This window comes from Wolffia australiana, chromosome 9 (genome assembly GCF_029677425.1).
Source record: "Wolffia australiana isolate 7733 chromosome 9, ASM2967742v1".
NCBI classification, from domain to species: domain Eukaryota; kingdom Viridiplantae; phylum Streptophyta; class Magnoliopsida; order Alismatales; family Araceae; genus Wolffia; species Wolffia australiana.
The window spans coordinates 12,619,418-12,642,786 of NC_135843.1; the positions used below are offsets into that span (position 1 = coordinate 12,619,418).

The 23,369-nt window shown below is 41.1% G+C and overlaps 1 long non-coding RNA gene across 3 annotated transcripts; it reads right to left on the bottom strand.

Annotated features, from left to right (window-relative positions):
- Window positions 1-4,069: 4,069 nt before the first annotated feature.
- On the bottom strand, window positions 4,070-13,100 carry LOC144707641 (uncharacterized). Of its 3 annotated transcripts, none has more exons than XR_013582496.1 (3): window positions 11,892-13,100; window positions 5,764-5,944; window positions 4,070-5,697 (listed from the first exon to the last, which is right to left on the bottom strand). It is a non-coding gene; the product is annotated as an uncharacterized LOC144707641 (long non-coding RNA). The 3 variants fall into 3 exon arrangements; XR_013582497.1 differs by having other exon boundaries at window positions 4,070-4,731; window positions 5,750-5,944; XR_013582495.1 differs by lacking the exons at window positions 4,070-5,697; window positions 5,764-5,944 and adding an exon at window positions 8,367-11,812.
- Between the last annotated feature and the right edge of the window lie 10,269 nt (window positions 13,101-23,369).

The following is a 23,369-nucleotide window of genomic DNA, read 5'->3' on the forward strand; positions in this document are numbered from 1 at the left end:
GCTGTAGCGGCTGCTATCCCTCTGACGAGGGTCAAGAGGCCACCGTCACTGTAAACTGACATCCCCCTTCGGAGCTCAAAATTCGGCGACCTCCATGTGTTGGAGCCTACAAGAAGGTCCTCGTAGGACCATCATTTCATAGTTACATTCCCGTAGGGAATTTATCCATCTGACGACGTCATTGACGACGTTCGAGAACACTATTTAGGTATCTTAGTACCATCTCGGTTCCGATAGGACGACGTCCGAGACGACGTACGGCATCACAAGGACATCTCATGGATGGATGAGTATATTTTGACTATGTATTAAAAGTATGTAATCATGGGATCCAAGCAAGTTTTGGATGTGATATATAAAGAAGTCCGCTGAGAGGATTGTGTGGTCAAGACGGGATCATCCATCGTCGGTATTCGAGGATAATGACTTAAGGAAGATTATGCCTCTAAATCCGTCGGCATGATTGTAAGGATATTGGATAAGATGTTCTCCAATGGTCCCCGTTACACAATAGTACTATCCAAATGATGGATTGGGGTTTGACGATGAACCTTACCCTAGGTCACATGGTAGTCTTGTGCAGACAAAAGATTATACATGTACAGTAACTGATGATGGACAAGGTTCCACGGGACAGTTTAAAGACTACTCTATATCTTCTACAGCACAAGATGTAGCTTGGCATCCTATGGGCTGGAAACTTAACCTATCGATTAGGTAAAATTGATCCTTTATTTTTTATTTTTTTCTCTGGGCAAAATCAGGATGCCGGGTATGACCAACCCAAAGGTTGTGCTTGTAGACCGATCTAGATATGTCCCTAGACACCACCCAAGGGGGTTTTATACATGTAAGGTTGAGTGTTTAGAAGATTTTATAGGCGTGGAACGAGCCTAAATATGTCAATTACATGCAGACCCCACTTCCCATGCCCATGACATAGAGGAAAAAAGATACAGTAGTGATACCTCTATGTGTCATAGTGTAGACCTTAGGCTCCAACAGCTCATTCGTGTCCCCGAGAGTTTGGAATGTGTGGAACATGTGTTATGTTCGTGCTCATTAGGTATCATCTTGGAGCTCTAAAAAAGGTACACTATCTAGGTGGGATGCCATACACTCATCAGGTATTAATTAATTGATCCTCTATTAATTATTCTATATGTTGCTATAGTTAATGAATAAGGTAGGTCAATAAATGTTATTGGCCCTTAAAGTTATTAACTAGAATAATATATGGGCCTTTATGGTCACACATAAGACAAGACAGATGTTTGAAGATATACTTTAATAGGAGGGTTTTTGTGAAAAATCCTTAAGAAGTATAAATAAGGGGGGAAGCACCCATTTTAAGTGCCTAGAAATGCCAGATCCAACACCCTGTCCCCCCTCCCCACCCTTTCTTCTTTCTCTACCTTCTCCACTCATTACTCAATTCAATTTGATGGTGAGAAAAATCATAAGATTGTCAAGGAGAGGTGAACAATGAGATGAGATCCAACAACATTCTAGTTGTGTGGATACCGCTAGAGGCTGAATAATGAATCAGCTTGAAGAACTCAAAAGGTACTCATTGGATTATATGTTTTAGGGATGCTTTATGAAATGTTGTAATGCTTCCTCTGATGAAAATAAGTTTTCAGGCATCAAATTTATAGCCCCACAACTCAACTTTTCTCATTTTAATAATTATATTTATTGTAATATTCTTTTTCAAAATTAATTTTCATAAAAATTTAAGATCAATGTTTACGAAAAAATGCAGTTCAAATATTAGTAAGCATTGAAAATGCACATGTCACTAATTTCACATCAAAATGATTTTAAAATAAGACAAAATAATAATTTATTTTCAAATAAACTAACATTTAATAATAAGAAAATTATGATTTACCCTTCAAAGCATGAAAACATATCAAATATTTTCTATTTATTACTTTTCTTCATAATTTCTAATGCATGTTAGGAACCTATTAAGTATGATATTTCCGAGGTGAGATACTACTTTTTTTTTTCATGTTCAAGAATTTCCTGAGAAACATGTTAGAAAATTTAAAAATAATAAATAATAGGGGTAAATGTATTTCTAAAAAGATGATTTGGCATGAAATAAAAACTAGGGCTTATGGTCAATTCTGTAAAAAGTAGATATAACAAGCATAAAGTGCACCCCATATAGAGTGGACCCAGCTTCCATGAGTTGCATTAAACCTTAGTGACCTGAAGCCCTACCATAACGCTCTTCATGAGTTGCTTTATTTTATAAAATTCAATGGAATCATTCTATACATAACTATTTTAACGTATGAACCAAATTAAAATTTAGATTCCATGAAGATTCTTGAAAAAATTCTCGCCATGATAAAAAAGTTATGGAATAAATCGGATTTTATCACCAAGGTTATGTTGCATTTCCCCAAGATTCTTTATTGGATTGAGAAGAAAGTGTCAAGTCCTCAACATTTGGAAAACCTGAAATATAAAAAAACTGATAGTGGAGCCCCTGTCATGACCCACTAGAAAAAATAATGAATGTATATCATTTCATTGAGAAAATAACCTATCATTTCATATTTTCTATTGTCGAATCAGAGAATACCCGAGTTGTCAGAATGTGCTGTTACAATCTTTGAGGTTTCTTGAAACATGAAAACCTAGACCTTTCCTCCGGTGGAGTATGTATGCAGAAAAAAATCCATCATGTAAAATATATGCGAATAAAAATTTTATTGTAAAAAAAGTATTTAATCTTTCATTATGTTTTAGTTCTAAATCAAAAAAATTCTCTTTCTTCTAGTAGTTAACAACCAGCCTTCACATGTAGTGTCAACAACAGGAAGATGTGCCATTTATATCTTATTTTACAAATAATATTTTAGATATTTTATTTACATATACTATTTTACATAAAAACTTAAATATGACTGTTATTTGTATTTATGCAACAACTGCAGAAATAACATAGCTTTTGGACGTTTAAATTAGATTCCAGTATATAATTCACTATAAAGTGCGTTAAATAGGTTATTTTAAGTTACTCACTATATAATACTGTGACCTAATTAATTTATAACTGCCCATACTAAATTATAATAGGGTATTCAAGGTCATGTTTTAAAACATTGTGACTCTATTTGCTTTAGCTGGAAATCTTTTTAAACTATATAATGTGACATCTTTAGTATTGGGGAAATAAGACAATTTCTACGATAGCGCTATATTAAAGATGATCAAATATTAATGAATGATGTGAATTTTTCATCTACTAGTTAGTTCATTACTTTATACTATAGTTTGTGCTGAAGATTATCAATTATATAGTGAATTATGCATCTCTATAAAGGGAATATGCATCAATGGTATATACTGATTAATTATATGCTTATTTAAATATTTTATAGATAATATTTATTAATTTATTTATTTGATAGAAAATATTGTGCACGAAGCTGGGATTTTATATTTTTAAGTTAATACACATGCCTAGCCTAGCTGAAGTTTTTATTCCTGAACAAAAATAAGCACTTTGAGGGAAAAAAAGATAACGTTTATCTAAATATTGACTAAACATATTTGAATAAATTTGTTTACATCCATCCCATAATGTTTCACAGAAATAATAGAAGAAGCATTAATCATGTGAGAATGTACATCATAGTTGTTGATTAATAAAATATATGTGAGCTTTGAGTGTCAGAACCACAGCTTCATATATTTTGTGTTAAATTTATTCAGTCTCTCTTTGGTCTCATAATGCAAATATATAACTCCCATCTTACTCTTAGAATGTAGTATGATTCATTAACTAATATAATAATAAAATATAGGAGTCCATTTAAGATTTGCCTAAAAGAAAATGACAGGTTTATTTTTATTTGAATAAAATTGTAATAACTAGTATTCATGTGTGATATTATTAAGGACTTCCTTGAATATATGGAATGGCCAAGGGAATAATGATGAGATAATAATATAGTCTAAATATTTTATTCAAATGATACTAGAGATGGGATACCAAACTATAAAAAAGGATAGAACGATCAGACCTTAGTTTTTTTTTATTGGCAAAATCACGGTGCTGGGTACGTCCAACCCTGGAGTTGTGCCTGTAGACAAATCCATCCATGCGTGGACGCCGCCCAAGGGGTGTTTATTGATAAAATGTAGTGTTTTTCATCATTTTTGGGCGTGGAGCGAGCGTACATGTCCCAATTACACACGAACCCTACTCGCCCACGCCCATGTTACATGAAGGGAAAGGTACATAGGTGTTACCTAGTGAAGGTCGAGAGATGGTCACTCATGCCAGCAGGAGTTGGGGGAGCCCTCATCGCGATGCAAAAGTGTGGAGTGCGTAGTCCGCCCCGTCTTTCACAGATGTCATCATGGAGGTGCGCGACTTGACGAGCTATCACGCGAGAGGGTGAGCTCTCCCGCCTCAAGCTCTCCATGTTATCCACCACTCCCATGGGCCTTCCATCGATAGTGTGCGATGCATACGAAGGGTCGGAAAGCCGAGGCGTTTAACGTAATAACATCCACGAGCTACCAAAGGGAGTGCCTGCCAAGAAAGGAAAAGGGAGGAGAGGGTTTGTGTGCGTACCACGTGGTTGGCAAGGGCATCTACTGTCTGATTTCCCATGCGCAGTTGATGACAGATACTAGTAGTGTGGGAGCGGCACTGCATGATGTCCTGCCATACGCATTGCAGTCGCCACTGGGAGCATTTGCCTGCACGAAGCATGCCAACTAATACCTGTGAGTCCGATTCTACGATGATATGGTGAAGGTTTCTTTCCTCGCATAGGAGTAAACCATCACATATCGCCATGGCCTCAGCTATTGTATTAGTTTGTATGCCGTAAAACGAGGAGAAAGCAAAAAGAATACTCTCTTTATGATCCCATAGGATACCACCTCCCCCTATTGGCCCCAAGTTCCCTTTGGCCGCACCATGCACATTTAACTTGAGGATCCTGGATACCAAGAAGTGGATGCCAATGGTGTGCGATTTGGGCTCCAACAAGCTAGAGTTGTCTCACTATGGAAGAAAAGGTGCTCTATAGTCTCAGCCTAGGGAGTTGTGAGGCAACAATGGGAACGCAAACAAACAGATTGACCGATACGGGTCACTTGATCATCAGTCAGGAGGCCACAATGTAAAAGTTTCCAGAGGAAGGAGGCACGAGTAATGATCGTCAGATGCCAGATTCGACAACCCCAGTGCTGGACAGGGGATTTCTCATGGAAATGCTCCCAAGAAGAGCGACAAGAGAATGACCCATCAAGGGTGAGTGTCCAAATAGGACAATCTTGAGTGGGCAGGATGGGAGTACTCAAGGCCTTTGGTAACAGGTCGATGGGAAGGCCATGTTGCTCCCAAAGGTGGCTTGTGTCGCCTAGGAGTAGTTGTGTCACAGTCAATCTAAGGCGATGGGGCTCGAAGTGGGGGTGACGGTCTAGGGGTGCGTGAGTGAGCCATGTGAGTGAGTGAGAAAATCCATAAAAAAATCATCTCAATCGGACTTATGGATCAAAAGTTATGAATAAATGAATTTAAACCAATGTGAGCCATTGGATTAATTCATTCATTTATTTATTTTTTTCCTTTAACCGCAAGCTGAGGTGTCGCCCTCTCATTGGTGGCGCCGATTCAACTTCTTCAGGCGGGTGCTCTCTTGTTGCGCCACGTAACCCCTGGCGAAAAAAGAAAACCAAAACAAATATTGAAAAGTCGGGATTTGCGTACATTTTGATACGCACCTTTGCGTGCGTCTGGACTTGAAAGCTTCTATTGATAATTTGCCACGTCACCGCCCGTGCGTGCGCTTAGCATGCGTCGCACGCGCGGTAATCTTACCGCAACTGGCCTCTATCACTGACCGCCGTCAGATTTTCATCCGACGGTTGCGATGAGGCCACGTCGTCGCTCCCAGAAATCGTCCTGAAATTTACGCATAAATCCTTTGCAAAATAAATAATTGCCATCCAACGCCACCCAAAACTATTTATAGATATAACCCTTTGCGCATTCTCTCTCCTCCGCTTTTTTTTCTAAAACATTAAAACAATTAATAAATTATTTGCAATAAAACCCTGGAAGATTTTAAATTACATCTTTATGCCTGCAGTGGCGACCGAGAGCTGTTTTTAGGGTCTTTTTGCAACGAAACTTTGCAAAAAGTCCCTTCAAAGTTAAAAAATGATATAAATACTTTTTTTTCTCTTATAAATATACTTCTTTCCCTTAGAATAAATACATTTCCTCTTCGAATAAATCTCAGGAAAATCCTAAAAATTCGTAAAAAAATTCTAGAAAATTCTTGAAAATTCATGATTCATCCCCATGCTGATAAATCTCAAAATTAAATATTAAAATTGCCATTTTCATTCAAAAATAGTTATTTTGAGCTCCAATAAATCCTTTAAAATTCATAGAATTAACAGAAAATTAGGAAAAAATCAGAAATCACTTGAACACAATATTTTCATGTAAATATATGATAACAACCCCATTTTATGCTCTTTCAGTGCATAAAATTGTGCTAATAACATGAAATAAAGACCAAATTTCGGGTGTTATCACCCCCCCTTCATCTGTCGGCCAACAAGCTTTCTCCCAAGAAATCCAATGGTGGCGACTCTCTCCCTCGAGGTGACTGGACTGTAAGAAACGTATGCACAATTCGCTCCATACAGTGGAGGACTATTAGAGATAATAAATGGACCGCAACGGTATCTAGCGAAATACTCATGAGGACGTGTCGAATAAGTTGGATGTGTCCTCAAGGGAATAGAAAACGAAGTTTCCATCCCTCTAGTTTCTTTCCCAATTTGGTCACCAAGGCATCAAAATAATGATTCCTCGCACATCCGAGGAAGATAAGGCATCCAAGATAGTTGAAAGGGAGGCATCCTCGTTTGTACCTAATATAGTGTTGGATAATCTGAGAGCGCTTTACAGTGGTGGACGGACAGACCATAAAGTTGCTCTTCGAGGCATTGACAAGCTGGCCAAAAGCCCGATCTTAAGTAGTGAGGACACTGATAAGTTCCTTAATGGATTTTTAGATCCATTGAGGAAAAGGATGGCATCATCTGCAAATAGAGAGTGCGAGAGGATGGGGTATCCCTTTTTCGTAAAATATGGTTAGATGAGGCCGCGGGCGATCGCTTATGTGACCGATCGGCTAAAGACCTCCTCCATCAATATAAAAAGGATGGGTGATATGGGATCACCTTGCAGTAGGCCTCTCATAGCCAAAAAAAACGTGCGGAGTTTTCGTACACCAAAAGAGAGAAATGATTCTCTTTAATGTAGACATCCACAAGAGCGATGAATGCATCAGTGAACCCAAAGCGACATAGCACTTTGGTAAGGAAAGTCCACTCAACTCAATCAAAAGCCTTCTCCATATACAATTTGATGATGACATTCGAGCCCCGAATATGAGTGTCTAGTGATTGGGCTAACTCGTGAACGAGCATGACACTGTCTTGGATCTGTCGACCCTTGATTAAACTGCTTTGTTCAGGTCAGATAAGTCTATTAAGGAAGGTCCCGAGTCAGATTTTAATGATCTGGGGTGCAACTTTATAGCATACATTACAAAGACTAATAGGGCGAAAGTCTCAAAATGAAGTTGGGTTGCCCACTTTTGGAATTAGCGTCAAGAACGTGGATTTCCAACTTCGAGGTAGGACTTTGCATGTAAAGATCCCCTTGATGGCAAGCACCAATAAGGTGGATGGTGTGATTGATGACGAGCATTTTTAACACCTAATACGATCATACTCACATCTTTATCTGCATCAAATTACTTATATTTGCATGTTATCAAGCTTAAAATGATAAATATATTTTTAGAATGAATATAACTTTTTGAGACAGAATATCATTTTTCTGGAATTGTTTGACATTAATTTTGGAAATATATGATTTTTCTAAGTTGAAATATATATTTATATGTATTTTTGGTCTTTTATGTTAATTAATATGTAATTTTCAATATTTGTTAAGCCCTTTATTTTGCACCGTCACGTGTTGCCGATCAATTAGTCTAACGCTGACAAACTAGAAATGATTATTGATGTCGGACGTCGTCAATGACTCTGTCCGATGGATCAATTAACTAAGTGAATGTGTCTACGTGATGGAAATGTCCTAGGTATAATGTACGTACAGGGTCGACAAGTGGGTTTGCCGAGTTTTGAACTCTAGTGGGGGCGACCAATGACGATGACAATGACCTTCTGACCATCGTCGGAACAACGACGACGACTACAGCGCCGAATGGAATAATTCCGTAGAGGCTCACATGTAACGGGCGGGCTCATCCCGTACCTAGGAAGATACTCAATTCATAGTTTTATCGAAGTGATTCTCTCACCTTATCTAACCCAAGCACGGTGGAGTGCAGTCAAAAGATATACTAAAAGACGTAATATAACTGGCGAGCAAGAGGAACGACGTACCTCGTTGGTGGTGACATTCGTCGTCGATGTCTTTGTTGGGCGCGAAACGATATGGGTCGATCGGTGGTGGGATGCTGGAGATGGGCACGGATGGCTCAACAGGCAATTCCAGCACAATGCTGGAGCGATAGTGGGAGCAGAGCAAAAGTTGCGAGAGGCGTAGGACGTCCTTGTGGCCCGAGTGGTCGATCAAGCTTGGGTGAAGCGGTAGGCAACAAATATCGTCAACGCAGGCAGCAACTCACAACTTAGACGGCGGTTACCATGCGTAGGGTGGCACACCGTGTCAATGCATGCAAGCGGTCGATTGTGTTGATGGAGGCAGCGACGGTGGGCGCGGCGTCAACGGTTGAATAGAGCGCGTGTCAGTGCAGCATCTACAACCAAACGGCTTGAAGGGGACATTGATCGGAAGGCGCGGCCAATATTTTTCCTGGCAAGATGATGATGGTTTTATCATAGGGTGAGTGACGAGACTGGCGAAGCAATGGTGTGGCCACAACGCAAGTGTCGGGTCGTGCAGTTGGGGCACTTAGAACTCAGTGAAGCATCCCCGCAGGCAGGTCGTGTAGTCGAAGATTATCCGCGAGTGTGTTGGCGTCGGAACGGAGGTGCACCATCCTGTGGACAATGTGGACCTACGCGATTTGTGCGATCGCCACACACTGCCGTAGAAGCGCGTAGCGTTGACCAGAGTGATAGGAGTACGGGGCGTTTGGCGTCATGTGGAATAACGCATGCTGCCCATGAACGCTGTCGAGAACAATTCAATGGCTCACCAGGTGGGACGTCGTCGAGATGTTCCAGGCAGGACTGGGGACAGGCACTTCTCACTATTCCAAATAGAGAGCGTCTGCGGTCTGATCGTGTAACACAACAATCCCGTTGTATTGAAGCTCTACTGACAGCCCAAATATCTTGAACAACAACACGCACGAGCCCGAGTGCGCATCCGATGACCGTGGCATAGTTGGAGCACCGGCAGGAACAAGGGGGCGAGCATGGGCGACGACTTCTAACAGTAGTGACCGCCTCCTTTTTTTTCTTCTTTCGCTTCTTCTTCTTCCTCTCTTCCTATTCTCTCAAGGTGAGACATAGACGAATGATAACTACGGACAATACAAATCCAGATCTAGGGAAGAACGTGGGGCCATCATGACCTTATATAGAGCCATGATGGGCGCCTTACAAAGGGTCCAACAAGGGGGAGTCCAATAAGAGACCCCCCTTTTAAAACACAATTGAAGGACATAGGGAATGAAATGACGTGAAAGACAAAAAAGACGACGAAAACCAACACGGTTGAAGATGAAAACACAACGATAAGAATGCACATGTGCTCTGCCTAGGTATTTAAACCCGGGCTTCTTCACGAATGCTTTGGCGTGTCAGTCGGGATGGACACGGACTGGCGGTGATGCTGATGTTGACGAAGACGGCTCCGACGACGTGTTGTCGATCACGCTTGGGTGCGCTCAATCAATTATAATGATTGGCAACATCCAATCATTAATTGAGTTAAAGATTGGCGTCAGTCAATCATTTCATTACGCAATCATCGATTCACGATTCTCAAAGCGATGATTGCAACTATAGCGAATGAATTATGTTTTGAATTTTCTAACACAGGGGCGATGTGGATGAATAATAAAAAAAGACGATAATTTTTTTGTAATAAATGCTACAAAGACTGAGGCTCAAAAGACAAAAATGACATTTCTATCTCTCTATTTGTATTTTGACGAAGGCAATGTGGTGCGCGTGCATCCATCTATTTTTTAGAAAAAAAATATACACGTGTGGATGCATCGCCACGTCAGCCGCAAATCTTCTTCTTTTTTATTTGTTTTTCTTTTTTTTCTCTTTTGCCTTTTTTCTACTTCCTAGGTGAACGTTGCACAGAATACGAAAAGCACCACATGGAATACGAATAGCGGAGAATACAGAGTGGTGTGACTTCTCAATAGAAGAAAAATGAGGACGATGACAAGGAGAGAGAAAATTTCAAGGACTAGGATTTCTTCAACTTTGAACGACCATAACTTTTGATCTACAACTTAGATTGAGCTGCAAATTTTCATTACTACTTCATCTCCCCTCCTCTTTCCATACCCTCTGATCTATAAATAGAGGCCTGGATCATTGTGAAATTCATCTTGAGCTTCCTTCCTACTTGTGTGGGGTGATTGAAAGATAATAAGTTTTGAAATCCATCAAGTGTGTTCTTGTTGTCTTGGGTGTGTGGGAAGAAGAATAAGAGGGGGAGCTTATCGATACTCACAAACTGTCGTGACCCTGACGGAACATAAGGATCTGCAGTAAGTGACTTTGCGTTATGTTGTTTCTTTCCCGACATTATCATTATCATTAGTAGTTTTTTATCAACTTTGCATTTATAATTTCACTTACTTATGTCCCCATTATCTCTTCTCTATCTTTATCATCATACTGTTCGCGCCGTCGGTCACTATAGTATCAGTCACACCATCCACCTTATTCTCATAACACTTCGCGTAATTCTAGTTATATTTCCTCAATATCTCTATCTCGCCTATTATATTCGTGTATTTATCTATTCTAGTACCGATAATCACTATAGTGAGAAAATTAAATCCTTAATCATTGTTCCCTATGGAGACGATCCGTACTCATCCCTAGCTAAATATCCTTAAGTAAGCACGGTTAAAATATTATTTTTTATTTAATAATCTCAATAACCAACGACAAATTAAACCCCTAAAATTGAGATTATCACTAATCATAGGGCTCAAAATTAGTTTGAGGGCATGTAAAGTAAAAATATCCATAAAGATTATTAGATCGTTGATGTAAAATGTCACGTCGGAGTCATCGTGTCGATTTACGCCACAAAACCATGGAACAATATGCCCGATAAATGATATGATTAATTAAAAAAAATCAACGATAATACTCAGAAAACCACCGACTAGATCTGATGTTGAATGTTGTCTAAGACGTCGCCCGGTCACCACCGAGTATGATGGCTCAGTATCGATAATAGGTGGTGGTGTCGAACGTCGATGGTGTCATCGTTTGATAGATAAACCCTAATGGGTCGATGTGATTATGATGCAGTGAATGAGTGCCCTACGTGTCGTATGTGTAGGCTCTGACTCGAGGGGGGCGCCTAGCTCTGAGCTTGGACGGGGTCGCCGGGTGACGATGATAGTGGCCTCTCGAACTTCGTCAAAGCGACGAAGGCGTCGACAGCCGAACAGAGTCAATCAGTAGGGCTTGCACGTAGCGGACAGTCTCATCCAATACCGGTAAGACACTCAAATATGTCGTAGTTTCTCTCAAAACCTCTCTCACCTACCTAGCTCGAGCGCGGTGGAGTCATGACAAAAGTTTACTGCAAAAGATAATTAAACGAGCGACAGGAGAGGACGATGTACCTCGTCAGCGTGGCTCGTGATGCAGAATTTGTCGATGATCGGCGGAACTCGAAGCGGGTGGGGCAAAGAGGCGCTGGAGAGCAGACGGTGGCTCGATGAGCAATGATGATGCTGGAGCTCTGGGTAAAGGTCGGAGGAGAGGAGATGATGGAGCTACTCACGATGGCGATGCAGTTCGTGCAACTCTGCGGATTGGATGGAGTCTTGGTAGTGCCTAGTAGTCAATGGCAAACCAAGCTGTCATGTACCGGCAGCTGGCAACTCAGAACACCCAGGATCCGCAGCCAGATCCAGTCAACTTCCGTTCAACAGAGTTCATAACGGAGTATCGACCGAGCAAACCCAAGGTCAAGTGAGTTAACAATCAGGCTGATTTTGTAATCGGCCGATTTCCCAATTTGACTCCAGCCAAACCCAATTTCTCAATTGGCCGATTCCCTTGTCCGAAATAGCTTCCCAATAAAATTGGGTAGCGGCCGAACAAAATCCCAGATTAGGTGTATCCACGGTCAGTTTGAGTTCCCGGTCAATTTGAGTCCAATCAGTCCCAAGTTTCCAATTGCTCGATCCCTCGACTGAAAGAGCTTACCGATCAAAGTGAATAAGAGCCAAACAAAATCCTGAATTAGGTGAATCCACGCAGGGTCCTCGATCAAATTTGAGTTCCGTCAGGATCCCAGGTCGGATGAACTTCACGATCAGGCAGAATCCCGATCAATTTGCGGCCCGATCTGAACGGTCAGGATTCCTGGGCCTAGGCGTGAACCAGGCTGCGTCTGGAATTGCTATCGACTTCAATGACAGCCAACTAGGCTGCGCGGGGGTTGTTGACAGCTCCATGTGCAGTGTCGTCCAGGCAGTTTTGGTGGGAGTGGGAGTTGAATTTTGGGTATACTAGCGCCGAGAGTTTGCACCACGCTGAACGAGAAGAAGGAACATGGCGGGCGATCGTTGATCGGCGGTTGCAGGATGAACGGCTGCTTCAGCCGTCGACCTTGGAATGCAAAATTCTTCCACGATGGAGGGAGAACCGAGTTGGAAGATTAGAGTGGTGAAGGGATGGTCGTGATCCGTTCCTGTACCCCCCCTTGAAGTAATTTTCCTTCCCAGCTGCTTCAATCGTGCTCCTCTCCTCCCCCTCTTTGGTATCTCTTATCTAGAGAAGGGGAGACCAGAAATCAACAAGCGACAATTCTCCTTCTTTCTTTCTGGTCTGAGAACCTAGGGCGATTCCCTTATAAAGGGGAAGAGGTCAAATTGGGCCCCCTAAGTGGGTCAACAGGGGGGGGAGGGGATAGAGTCCATTAGGGGGCCCTTATATAATGGGACCCCCCTTTCCAAAATAAAGGGAAAACTAAAATAAAATAAATAAAACACCAAGGGACAAGGGAGGGGGTCCAAATGACTGAGGACCCCCTTCCCATGACGACGAAAACACGGCACGGGGCGCATCGCGGTGCGACGCAAACGGGACGACGAATGCGGAAAACACAAAACACAACAAAACAAACGACAAAAATGAAGATACGATACTCGAGCATCTTCACCCAGTTCTTGATGACGGTGGCGGGTGGCGCGGACGATGCCGTCGATGATCCTAGATGGCGTGCGCCATCAAGATCAATAGGAGCAATATAAATACACAAGGGTCTAGGGTTGGACGGGCTCCCAATGACTCAATTGATCTGCACGAGCACCGATGAAGAAGACTAGGCAATCACTGCCCGGATGTGTTCCAACCTTCGTCGATGATGACACTAATCCAACACCAAGAATGGGAATTCATTTTACTCTCAGTAATCAAGGTAGCTAATCCTGATGATCTCGTAGGCAAAGGAGCGTTGAAATCGACAGTGACACAGGTAATTATGCTGGAATAAAGAGGAGAAAGTGAGAGTGATCGACCTGTTGGTAGCGAACCAAACCATATGGAAGTAGTCGCAGAATCCTTGGGCAAGAGTCAATGTGGGTAAAAATGCTCCTGATGGCAACGACACGTTGAAGAGAAAGCACACGGTAAACACCCCAAAATGCAATGATCACAGCCAGGTCGATTCATTTTGGCGATCAAAATGAACTCCGTAGTTGTAAGACATCCACCGGGCAGTAATGGCGCAACAACTTCTAACGGTTATCAGTAATAACGGAGTTTCTAACTCCGTTCACACTCCTCGCCCCATTCAAGCCTGAGTCAAACCGTTGGATGACCAGGTATGAACCAATAGGAATTAATATAACAACTAGCCTAGTAAATAAAGCCACGTACCCCTATACTCGTTAGAGAAATAGTGAATAGGATGAAATATAGGTCGAAACATAGATAGGATGAAATATAGTTGTTAGGATCAAATATAGCCGTTAGATCAAATATAGCCATTAGGATGAAATGTAGCTGTTAGGATCAACGGCCAGGACTGTTTATATTATAGCCGTTATAATTTGTTATAACGGCTATGATTAAACATAGAAATAAACTATATTCCGACAATTATCTTACAGTATAAATACAAACCCACTGTTAAACAACATTTTTATGGATTGACAAAGATATTCGACTACACTGTGTCTCTTCTCCTCTTTTCCTTCTCCTCTACCCCCGTTCTTGTTGCTGCACGAGAAGTTTGTTTCTCTTCAATCAGGGCCGTCTTCAGGTTGAGATGGTTGGGAGGAACAGCGATAGGAAATTTTTTCCCAGTCCGATCTATTATCAAAATCCCACTGATCTTTCAATGGTGGTGAAAAGAAATTGAAAATACCACCAAGTCCGTTGAGAAAATCGTGACTCCTGTCAGAGGAGATCAGCTTAATCTCCAACACATATATTCTGTCTCCAACGCATATATTCTGTCGAGAATCTCAGATCGCACTAGTCCTTTGGTTGACCTCTCTCCCAACGAGTTCGATCTTGGAAAAGAACCAAAAGTCCACGATCTTCTTTAATCATATTTCCTTCAAACCATCTTGCCGAAGAAAACACTCTTCCACACAAAGAGAACGGAAGAAAAATGGAGATCACCAAACAGGAGGGAACAAATCGATCTCTTCTTCCTTCACAACAACGTTCCTGTGAAAATATAGAGGACGGCGACCTTTGTTCTTACCTGTAACTGCTCTTCCGACAGATCTGAGTGGGAAGAGACCCACCCTATAGCATGGAGAATAGAACAAGAAACTAGAATTTTTTTTTATTTGAAAATGCCAATCTCTGATTCACCATCTGGATTCTTCACCGATTTTCTTCATCAATCATGTCCATCTCCAAACATTTCACCGTCGAGAACTTGGCCATTGAGGACGCTCTGTTTTGTGGCACATCCAAGGCGGGACCCACTCAATAGAACAAGTAGGGTTTGACGATCCGGTCCGGCTTTATGGCATGGACCTAAACCGTACCTGAAGTTTGGTCCGGCTCCGGTCCGGCCTTGCTCGGTCCCGGTCCGGTTCGGTACCCCGGAGGAGCAGGGGGAGGGGGGAGACAGAGGTGTTGTGCATGAGAAGCAACGTCAATGAGATTTGGGGCAGGTTATTGAAAGGGAGATGGGGAGGGGAATCGGTAGTATGTGGGATAGGGTCCGGTCCGGTCCGGTTTTTTGGCATGGACCTAAACCATACCTAAAGTTCGGTCCACTTCCGGTCCGGTCTTTTTTCGTTCCCGGTTCGGTCCAGTCCGACCGGTCCCCCGTCCAAAATGTCAAACCCTAAGAACAAGTAAGAAGAAAACAAAGAAACACTAACTCGAGGTTTGACTTTTCCAAATGCCAGTCCCTTCTCCATTAAGGCATAGCCCCTTCATATAGGTGGATGCCTTAATGGGTCATTAGGGGAAAGGTCCAAGTGAGAAACCTTCCCCTAATGGATCAATTAAAGAAAAACAATTACATCAAGATAAAATAAGGCTTAAACAGGTGGCCCCTTTAAAAGTCATTACACATAAAGAAATGCATGAAATAAGCTCTGTAATTTACCTGATCAATCATCAAGCCATGTACTTGAAGTGGGGTTCTTCGCGTCGGCTCAGGTGTCACATCACGGTTGATGGCGGGCTTGAATAGGAGCTTCTCGATGGTCCTCCATCAATCGTCAAGATGGGATTCTCCACCCTTGAATGGTATTGTACTTAATTTTCAGTTAAATTGATTTCAACTTATGAACCTCTGCAGCCATATATTTCTTCCAGATGGATGGTTATTTTTTGATGACATACAAAGTCATAATCATAGGGCTCAAAATTAGTCTGAGGGCATATACATAAAAAATATTCTTACAGATTAGTGGATCATCAAGATGGGATTCCACACCCTCGATATGAGAGGAAGTTTCCTCAAAAAATAAAGTACATTGATTCCCTTGCCAAAGTAGTGGAGATATTGGAGAATATGACATACAATGTCTCCGTGGTCCATTAGTACTTACTGGAATGACAAATCAGGGTTTTCAATGAACTACACTCCTTGATCATTTGAGAAACTCGTGTGGATGAAGTATTTAATGCATGATAACCAATGATATCAACTGTTCCATGAGACAGTCGAACCTATCAACAGGGTTGAATTGATCCTTAAGTACATATTAGTATCTATGTCAATATTGTTATTTGATAACTTTGGTCAATAATGTTATAAGGTAATTCATTTTATTAATTCGACTAGAAATTGGATCGAGAGATATACATAAATAAATTTTATGGATGATGTTGGATATATTAAAGTTATAAGGGCTTTTATGAAAACGTCCAAAATAAGTATAAATAAGGGAAGACACATTTGGGGTACCCATTAAAGCAAGGCTTGGGTGCCCCTTCTCATCCCCCCCCCCAAACCCAATTTCTTCTCCCGTTCTTAAAACTATATCCTTCTAATGAGACTGAATATTAAGAGGATCAATCCGATCTTCAATAAGCATATAAGAGATTTTATAAGAGATCCATAGTCGAAGTGGACAATTTTTGAGATTGTTCACGTGAATGGCTTGAAGGTACATTTCCAAGGAATCAAGTGAGAGTAAGATCTGTAACACAAGGGTTAGTATAGGTTCAATCCCTAGGGAGTGATAGGGCTAGCAATCTGGTGACTTAACATGAATCACACAAATCGTTGGTACTTAAATGTCTACCATCATATCTATAAATTTGCCTTACCAATCTTTTAAAAGTATACTGTGAGATAGGGGACAATCTACAGGGAGTTGGTTATCCAACAAAAATCTCAATTACTTTTTGAATAAAATACTGAGTAAAACTTAGAAGAAATAATTGTTATGGGAACCTTTTTAGGATTGTATAGACTCTTCAGAATTGTCAGAAATGCACTGTTTATATTTTCATCATATATATTTAATTTTTAAATAAATTTAATGCTAGAATAACCTTGCTGAGAATGATTAGCGACAAAGTGTGCAGTGTTAAATTCAAAAATGTTGCAAACAAGGCCAAAGTTGGGTGCTGGATTGGGCATCAGACAGAATAATCTTATAATTTTAAAATGTATGATTAAGTCATGTAATCTTTTCAACCAAATGGAGCAAGATCAAACAGTAAGATAATAATTTTTCAACCAAATTTGACAATAGTTTAAAACAAGGAATGGGAAGGGAAACAGGTATAAATTTTAATGAAAATTTAGGTAGTTATAGTAGAGATAAGGAACTGAAATTTTTAGCAATAACATTTTAGATCTATAAGCATAATTTAGTACAAAATATGTAACACTTATTTTATGCATTTTAATTTGGTTCTTGAAATTAATTTCAATGCTTTTGACAATCAAATTCTTTGAAGGTTTTATAGATCTAGACCATGCCCTCGAACTTTGGCAAAAAACTAAAAATAAACAGTTAGGCAAGAATAACTCATAAATTATAGCTCAATATCCAAGAAGTTTTGACTCTAAAAGCATGATTTTTCCCTCATTTCAGCTAAGTTGGGGTGAGATTCTGAGGGCCTTTTCCATTTTCCTAACCTCACTAAAATATCCTTTTATACTAATAAATATTGGGTAAACAGATGAAACTGCCTTATTTTTTGGGCATTCGGATAGCTAAATCCCTAGATATTTCATTTTTAACATCGAATAATCTCAGTCATTGGATCTTCTTTATCTCTCCCACAAATAACCATCAACTGGATTTATTTCACAATGTGGCTTTAATTAAGTAGTACGCTCAGATTAGGTATTAACTACAATATCTTTCTTGCTGTCATTCAATGTCTATAAGAAAGCATTCAATGTCAATTAACCAATGTGTACAAGCGGGTCATTAAATCATCATGTTGCCTTGTGATGGAGGACCATCCCATCGATCAAGCCCCGACCCATCGCCAGCCAAGTCACGGAGCCAGAGCTGACGTGAAGAATCGAAAATTCCATTATCAGTTTTGAGAAGTGGCGTCGTTGACTCGCTTTGTGTCATGTGTCTTTATGTAATTTTCTTTTTCGTCATCGTTGGACTGTCAAGAGGCCCCTCCTGTGTGAGTATCGACATGCTTGATGCATTTTTATTTTTAAGTTATGATTTAGTGCCATCTTTAGGGGGAGGAAATTCCTGTTGGACTTCTTCTCCCCTTAAAGAGCCCTTTTAAGGGGAAGCCCAATAGGCTTCCTCCTTAAAAGGGGGCCCAATTGGACTACCCACCATTGCCACTCCCTCTCTACAAGAAGGGGAGGGGTGGACGTTCGAAGGGAGGCTTGTTTTCTTTTTTGCAATCCATAATCGTGTTGTTGAATTGGCAGTTATCTTGTGTTCAATTTCTCATTTTCTGAAGAAGAAGATACATCGAAGAAGAAGAAGATCACATTTCGTTCTCGAGCTTTACTGTCAAACATTCTTCCTTTGGTGGAAGAAGATTGTTGTTCTAAACTCTGCAAGCAAAAAGGCAGACAATCCGTTGTTCCATTGGCTCTTGTTTTATTCTTCCATCGACTCCTTTTGCTCGGAGGAGGAGAGGCTCTTGTCGTTGTCAAAGACAATGATGACTACTTGAGTACAAGTGTATGATCACCACACTGCTCCACCACCGACGTGACACGGAAGCTTTCGGAAGCCTGTACGGACTCCGTCACAAGCCTCGAGCCACGCCCTTGTCGGGTTCAGACACGTCGCTCCATGACGGCTCTTGCGCTTTCCCAAGGCGCCAGGAGTCTGCTACCTCAGACTGACGGCACTACCGACTCAAGTCATCATTCTCGACAGTATGGCGTCGGGCGTAGTGGTTAATGCAGATATTAAATGCATTACCGCCTACACTCTCCTATGAATAGCTGAACACTCGGTGTTTTATGTCATGGGATTTTCTTCTTCAATCCCAATCTCTTCCTCTACTTCGCAATCTCTCTCCCTCACTACAACTCCCTCTTCTATCATGGTATCAGAGCTGCAAGTGCCTCCTTCGATGGTCTTCCAATGCCCATGGCTATGCCTGTCCCTCCTTCACCAATCGAAGCTCCAGTTGGAGACAACCTTCAAGCTCGAGCCTCCATTGTCTCCACTGCACCAGTTGTATCACTCAAGCTCACAAAAACGAACTACCTACTATGGAAGATTCAGATTGTACCTATTATAAAGGTGCAGGGACTGGGGAAACACCTTACTCATCCTATGCTGCCTGAGGAGGAAGATACTTATGACAAAAATACTCTGTGGAAGCGTAACGACCAATAGGTACTGTCTACGATCATCTCCTCTTTGTTTGCGGAGCTTCTTCGAGTTGTCTCTGGCTGTCTCACGGCACGAGCAGCATGGGAGAAGCTCACCAGTGAGCTTTCCTCTGCCTCAGAGTCACGGATAATGGAGTTAACATCAAGGTTTCACTCCATTAAAAAGGGAACCAAGTCCTTTGATGACTATATTTCCGAGTTTCACCATCTTTTGGCCGAGATAGTCAACACCGGGGAATTTGTCACTGATAGAACAGTGAAATTTGTTTTTCTCCGCGGACTTGGCTCCAAATTTCAATCATTCCGAACTGGAGTCACCACTCGAAATGACAATCTCTCCTTTGATGACCTACTTGCCTCCCTTCGAGTGGAGGTCTCCCTTGACAACTTTGAAAGTGATGACGAAGTCTCTGAAGCTCCAATTACGCCAATGGCGAATCAAACCCAGATGAATACCAACAGGTATATACTTCTAATCATTCTCAATCAGCCGCCTCACAACGAGAACCGAATTCACACTATGGCTCAAGAACTGGTGACAACCGAGGTCGAGGAGGGTGCAAGGTGCCAACTATGGTTGAAGCAAGGTCACCGAGCCCCAGAATGTCGCACATCAGAGGCCAGCCCCCTCCTACCATGCCAATGGATTTAGCTCCGGCATTTGGAAGACCTCCGTAGGCATACACTATCTCGTATGCTGGATCGACAGTTTCACCACGGTCGCACCCCTACCAACAAACCTGGTACCCTTACAGTGGGGCTACCCACAACGTTACAGCTCATGCACAAAATCTGAATAATGTCGTCCCCAATGCAGGATTAGAACAACTATTTGTGGATGACGGTTCAGGTTTGTCTATCAAATCCCTTGGTTCCTCCTCTATACCTTCCTCATATGATTATCATCCTCTTCTTAAAAATTATCTTCATGTTCCTCAAATTTCAAAAAATCTATTGTCTATACATAAGTTAACTACTAACAATCATGTCTTTGTTGAATTTCATCCAAATGCCTGCTATGTAAAGGATCGAATGACGACAGATGCTCCTCACTGGCACGGTTCATGACGGACTCTACTGCATCACTCCTTTACAAGCAGCCACATTTTTGGGCGATAGACAATCATCAGATATATGGCACTTACGGCTTGGCCATCCGGCCTTTAACGTTTTAAAACATACTATCTCGCGTTTTGGATTACCTTTGTCTCAAACACTTTCTTCATTTATATGTTCTGCTTGTTAAATGGCTAAGTCTCACAGGCTCCCCTTTCATTTGGCCAAATCCATCTCTACACTACCCCTTCAAGTTATGCATTCATCCACCTCGGTTACTCTTACTATGTTTCCTTTATTGATGAATATAGCAGGTACACAAGGCTCTACCCTTTGAAGGTTAAAAGTGATGTTCACTCTACATTCATCAATTTTCAACGAATGGTTGAAAATCAATTCTCCACGAAAATTCAGAGGTTCCAATCCGATTGGGGAGGTGAGTATCAGTCATTATCTAAACATTTCCTAACTTGTGGCATAAAACATCAGGTTTCATGTCCTCACAGTCTGCAGTAGGATGGAACTGCTGAACGCAAGCATCGTCACAAAGTGGAAACAGCCCTTAGCATGCTACATCAAGCCTCATGTCCACTTAAGTACTGGGACGAAGCAGTGATTACGGCATCCTATCTGATCAATCGAATGATTTCACCAGTACTGAAAAATAAATCACCCTATGAACTTTTATACTAAAAAATTCCTGATTATTCTTTCTTAAAGGTATTTGGATGTTTATGTTTTCCCAATTTACGACCTTATAGTAAAAAAAAGTTCTCACCTCGATCAGAACGTTGTGTTTTCCTTGGTTACTCTTCTCTGCACAAAAGAATATCGCTGCCTAGCTTTATCCAGCAATCTTCTCTATATATCCCATGATGTAATTTTTAACATTTAGTCAAAAACTACCGTCTGATGGAATACTAGGAGCAGGACCTTCAGACGATGTAAGCTATTACTTTATCTCCACTTCTGACTCACCATGTCCTGCCCACAACTCAACAAGCATCGAACAGTCAACAACCCTCCAGTTGGATGGTGGAAAGTCATTGAATCAACACACAAATATGATACAAGAAACTACTTACACTCCTTCGCCCACTTCATCCAAAACATCAGGTACAACTTCCTCCACTCCACCTATTCGAACTCGTCCGATTATTAATCTACTTAATCTTCCTCAATCATCGTATGAACGAGCACAAATACTTTGTAAAGCTAACACCCTCCAAATCCAGGTACACTCATCTCTTATCCTTCCCCTACTGAACCCAAAACTATTGTTCAGGCACTTGCTTCTCCAATCTGGAAACAGGCAATGGAAGCCGAAATGTCTGCTCTTCATTTAAACAAAACCTGCAAACTTGTCCACCTACTCCTGGAGCCAACATTATTGGCTCTAAGTGGATCTTTAAACGCAAGCTAAGAGCTGACGGGTCCTTAGAAAGATGTAAGGCACGACTAGTAGCTCAAGGATTCAGCCAAACAACCGGAATCGACTATCAAGACACCTTTAGCCCAATAGTTAAAATGACAACTATTCGACTTCTTCTGGCCACTGCACTTAGCTATAATTGGGTAATTAACCAACTTGAGATATCAAATGCTTTTCTACATGGTGATATGAGACAACCACCTGGATTTGTTGATCATTCTTGTCCTAATCATGTATGCCTGCTTAAGAAATCATTGTATGGACTTAACCAAGCGCCACGACTATGGCATAAAAGACCTTCTGACTTTCTAACTCTTCAAGGTTTTAACAGTTCTAAGACTGACACCTCGTTATTTTTTAAAAACAGTTCATCCTCTAAATTATTTCTCCTTGTTTATGTCGTTGATATTCTAGTTATTGGTTCTAACCCCTCTATTGTTACAGACATAATTGTCTCACTTCAAACTATGTTTCCCATACGGGACCTTGGTACACCTAATTACTTCTTGGGCATTGAACTTGTTCAGAACTCTAAAGGTATCTCTCTCTCCTAGTCAAAATATTTGGCCAAAATTTTGCAGTTGGCCAACATGGGTGAATGTAAACCCATTGATACGCTGTGTAGCGTCTTTGATTATTCAACAATAAAACCCGCTGAACGACCAAACCCCACATTTTATCACAAAATTGTTGGGAGTCTGCAATATTTAACTGTTACGCGGCCAGATATTGCCTATGCGGTAAATAAAGCATGCCAACATATGCATGATCCACATGAAAAACATTGGGTTGATGTGAAACACTTGTGAAGGTACCTTAAAGGTACTGCTTATTCTCCCTTATGTACTCTTGAAGCTCTTCCATGCATCTCAATGTTTACAACGACTCTGATTGGGCTGGTGACCCAACTGATCGTTGCTCTACTCATGGTTATTTTATTTTCCTTGATCCTAATCTCATCAGTTGGTCCTCCAAGGAACAATCTACTGTCTCCCTCTCCAGTACAGAAGCCGAGTACAAATCCATTGCTAATGCAACAACGGAAATAATCTGGACAGAATCTCTCCTCACTGAACTTGGAATTCACTCAGGTATACCTCCTACCATCTGGTGTGACAATTTGGGAGCTACTTACCTTACAAAAAATCCCATTTTTCATTCCCGATCTAAGCATATTGAAATTGCATTCCACTTTGTTAGAGAACAAATTTCGAATAGGATCCTACGTGTCGCCTGTATTTCTACTAATAATCAACTTGCATATATTCTAACCAAGCCCTTAAGTAAGAAACATTTTCAATTCCTCTGCTCAAAACTCAACGTGGACTCCACCTTAGT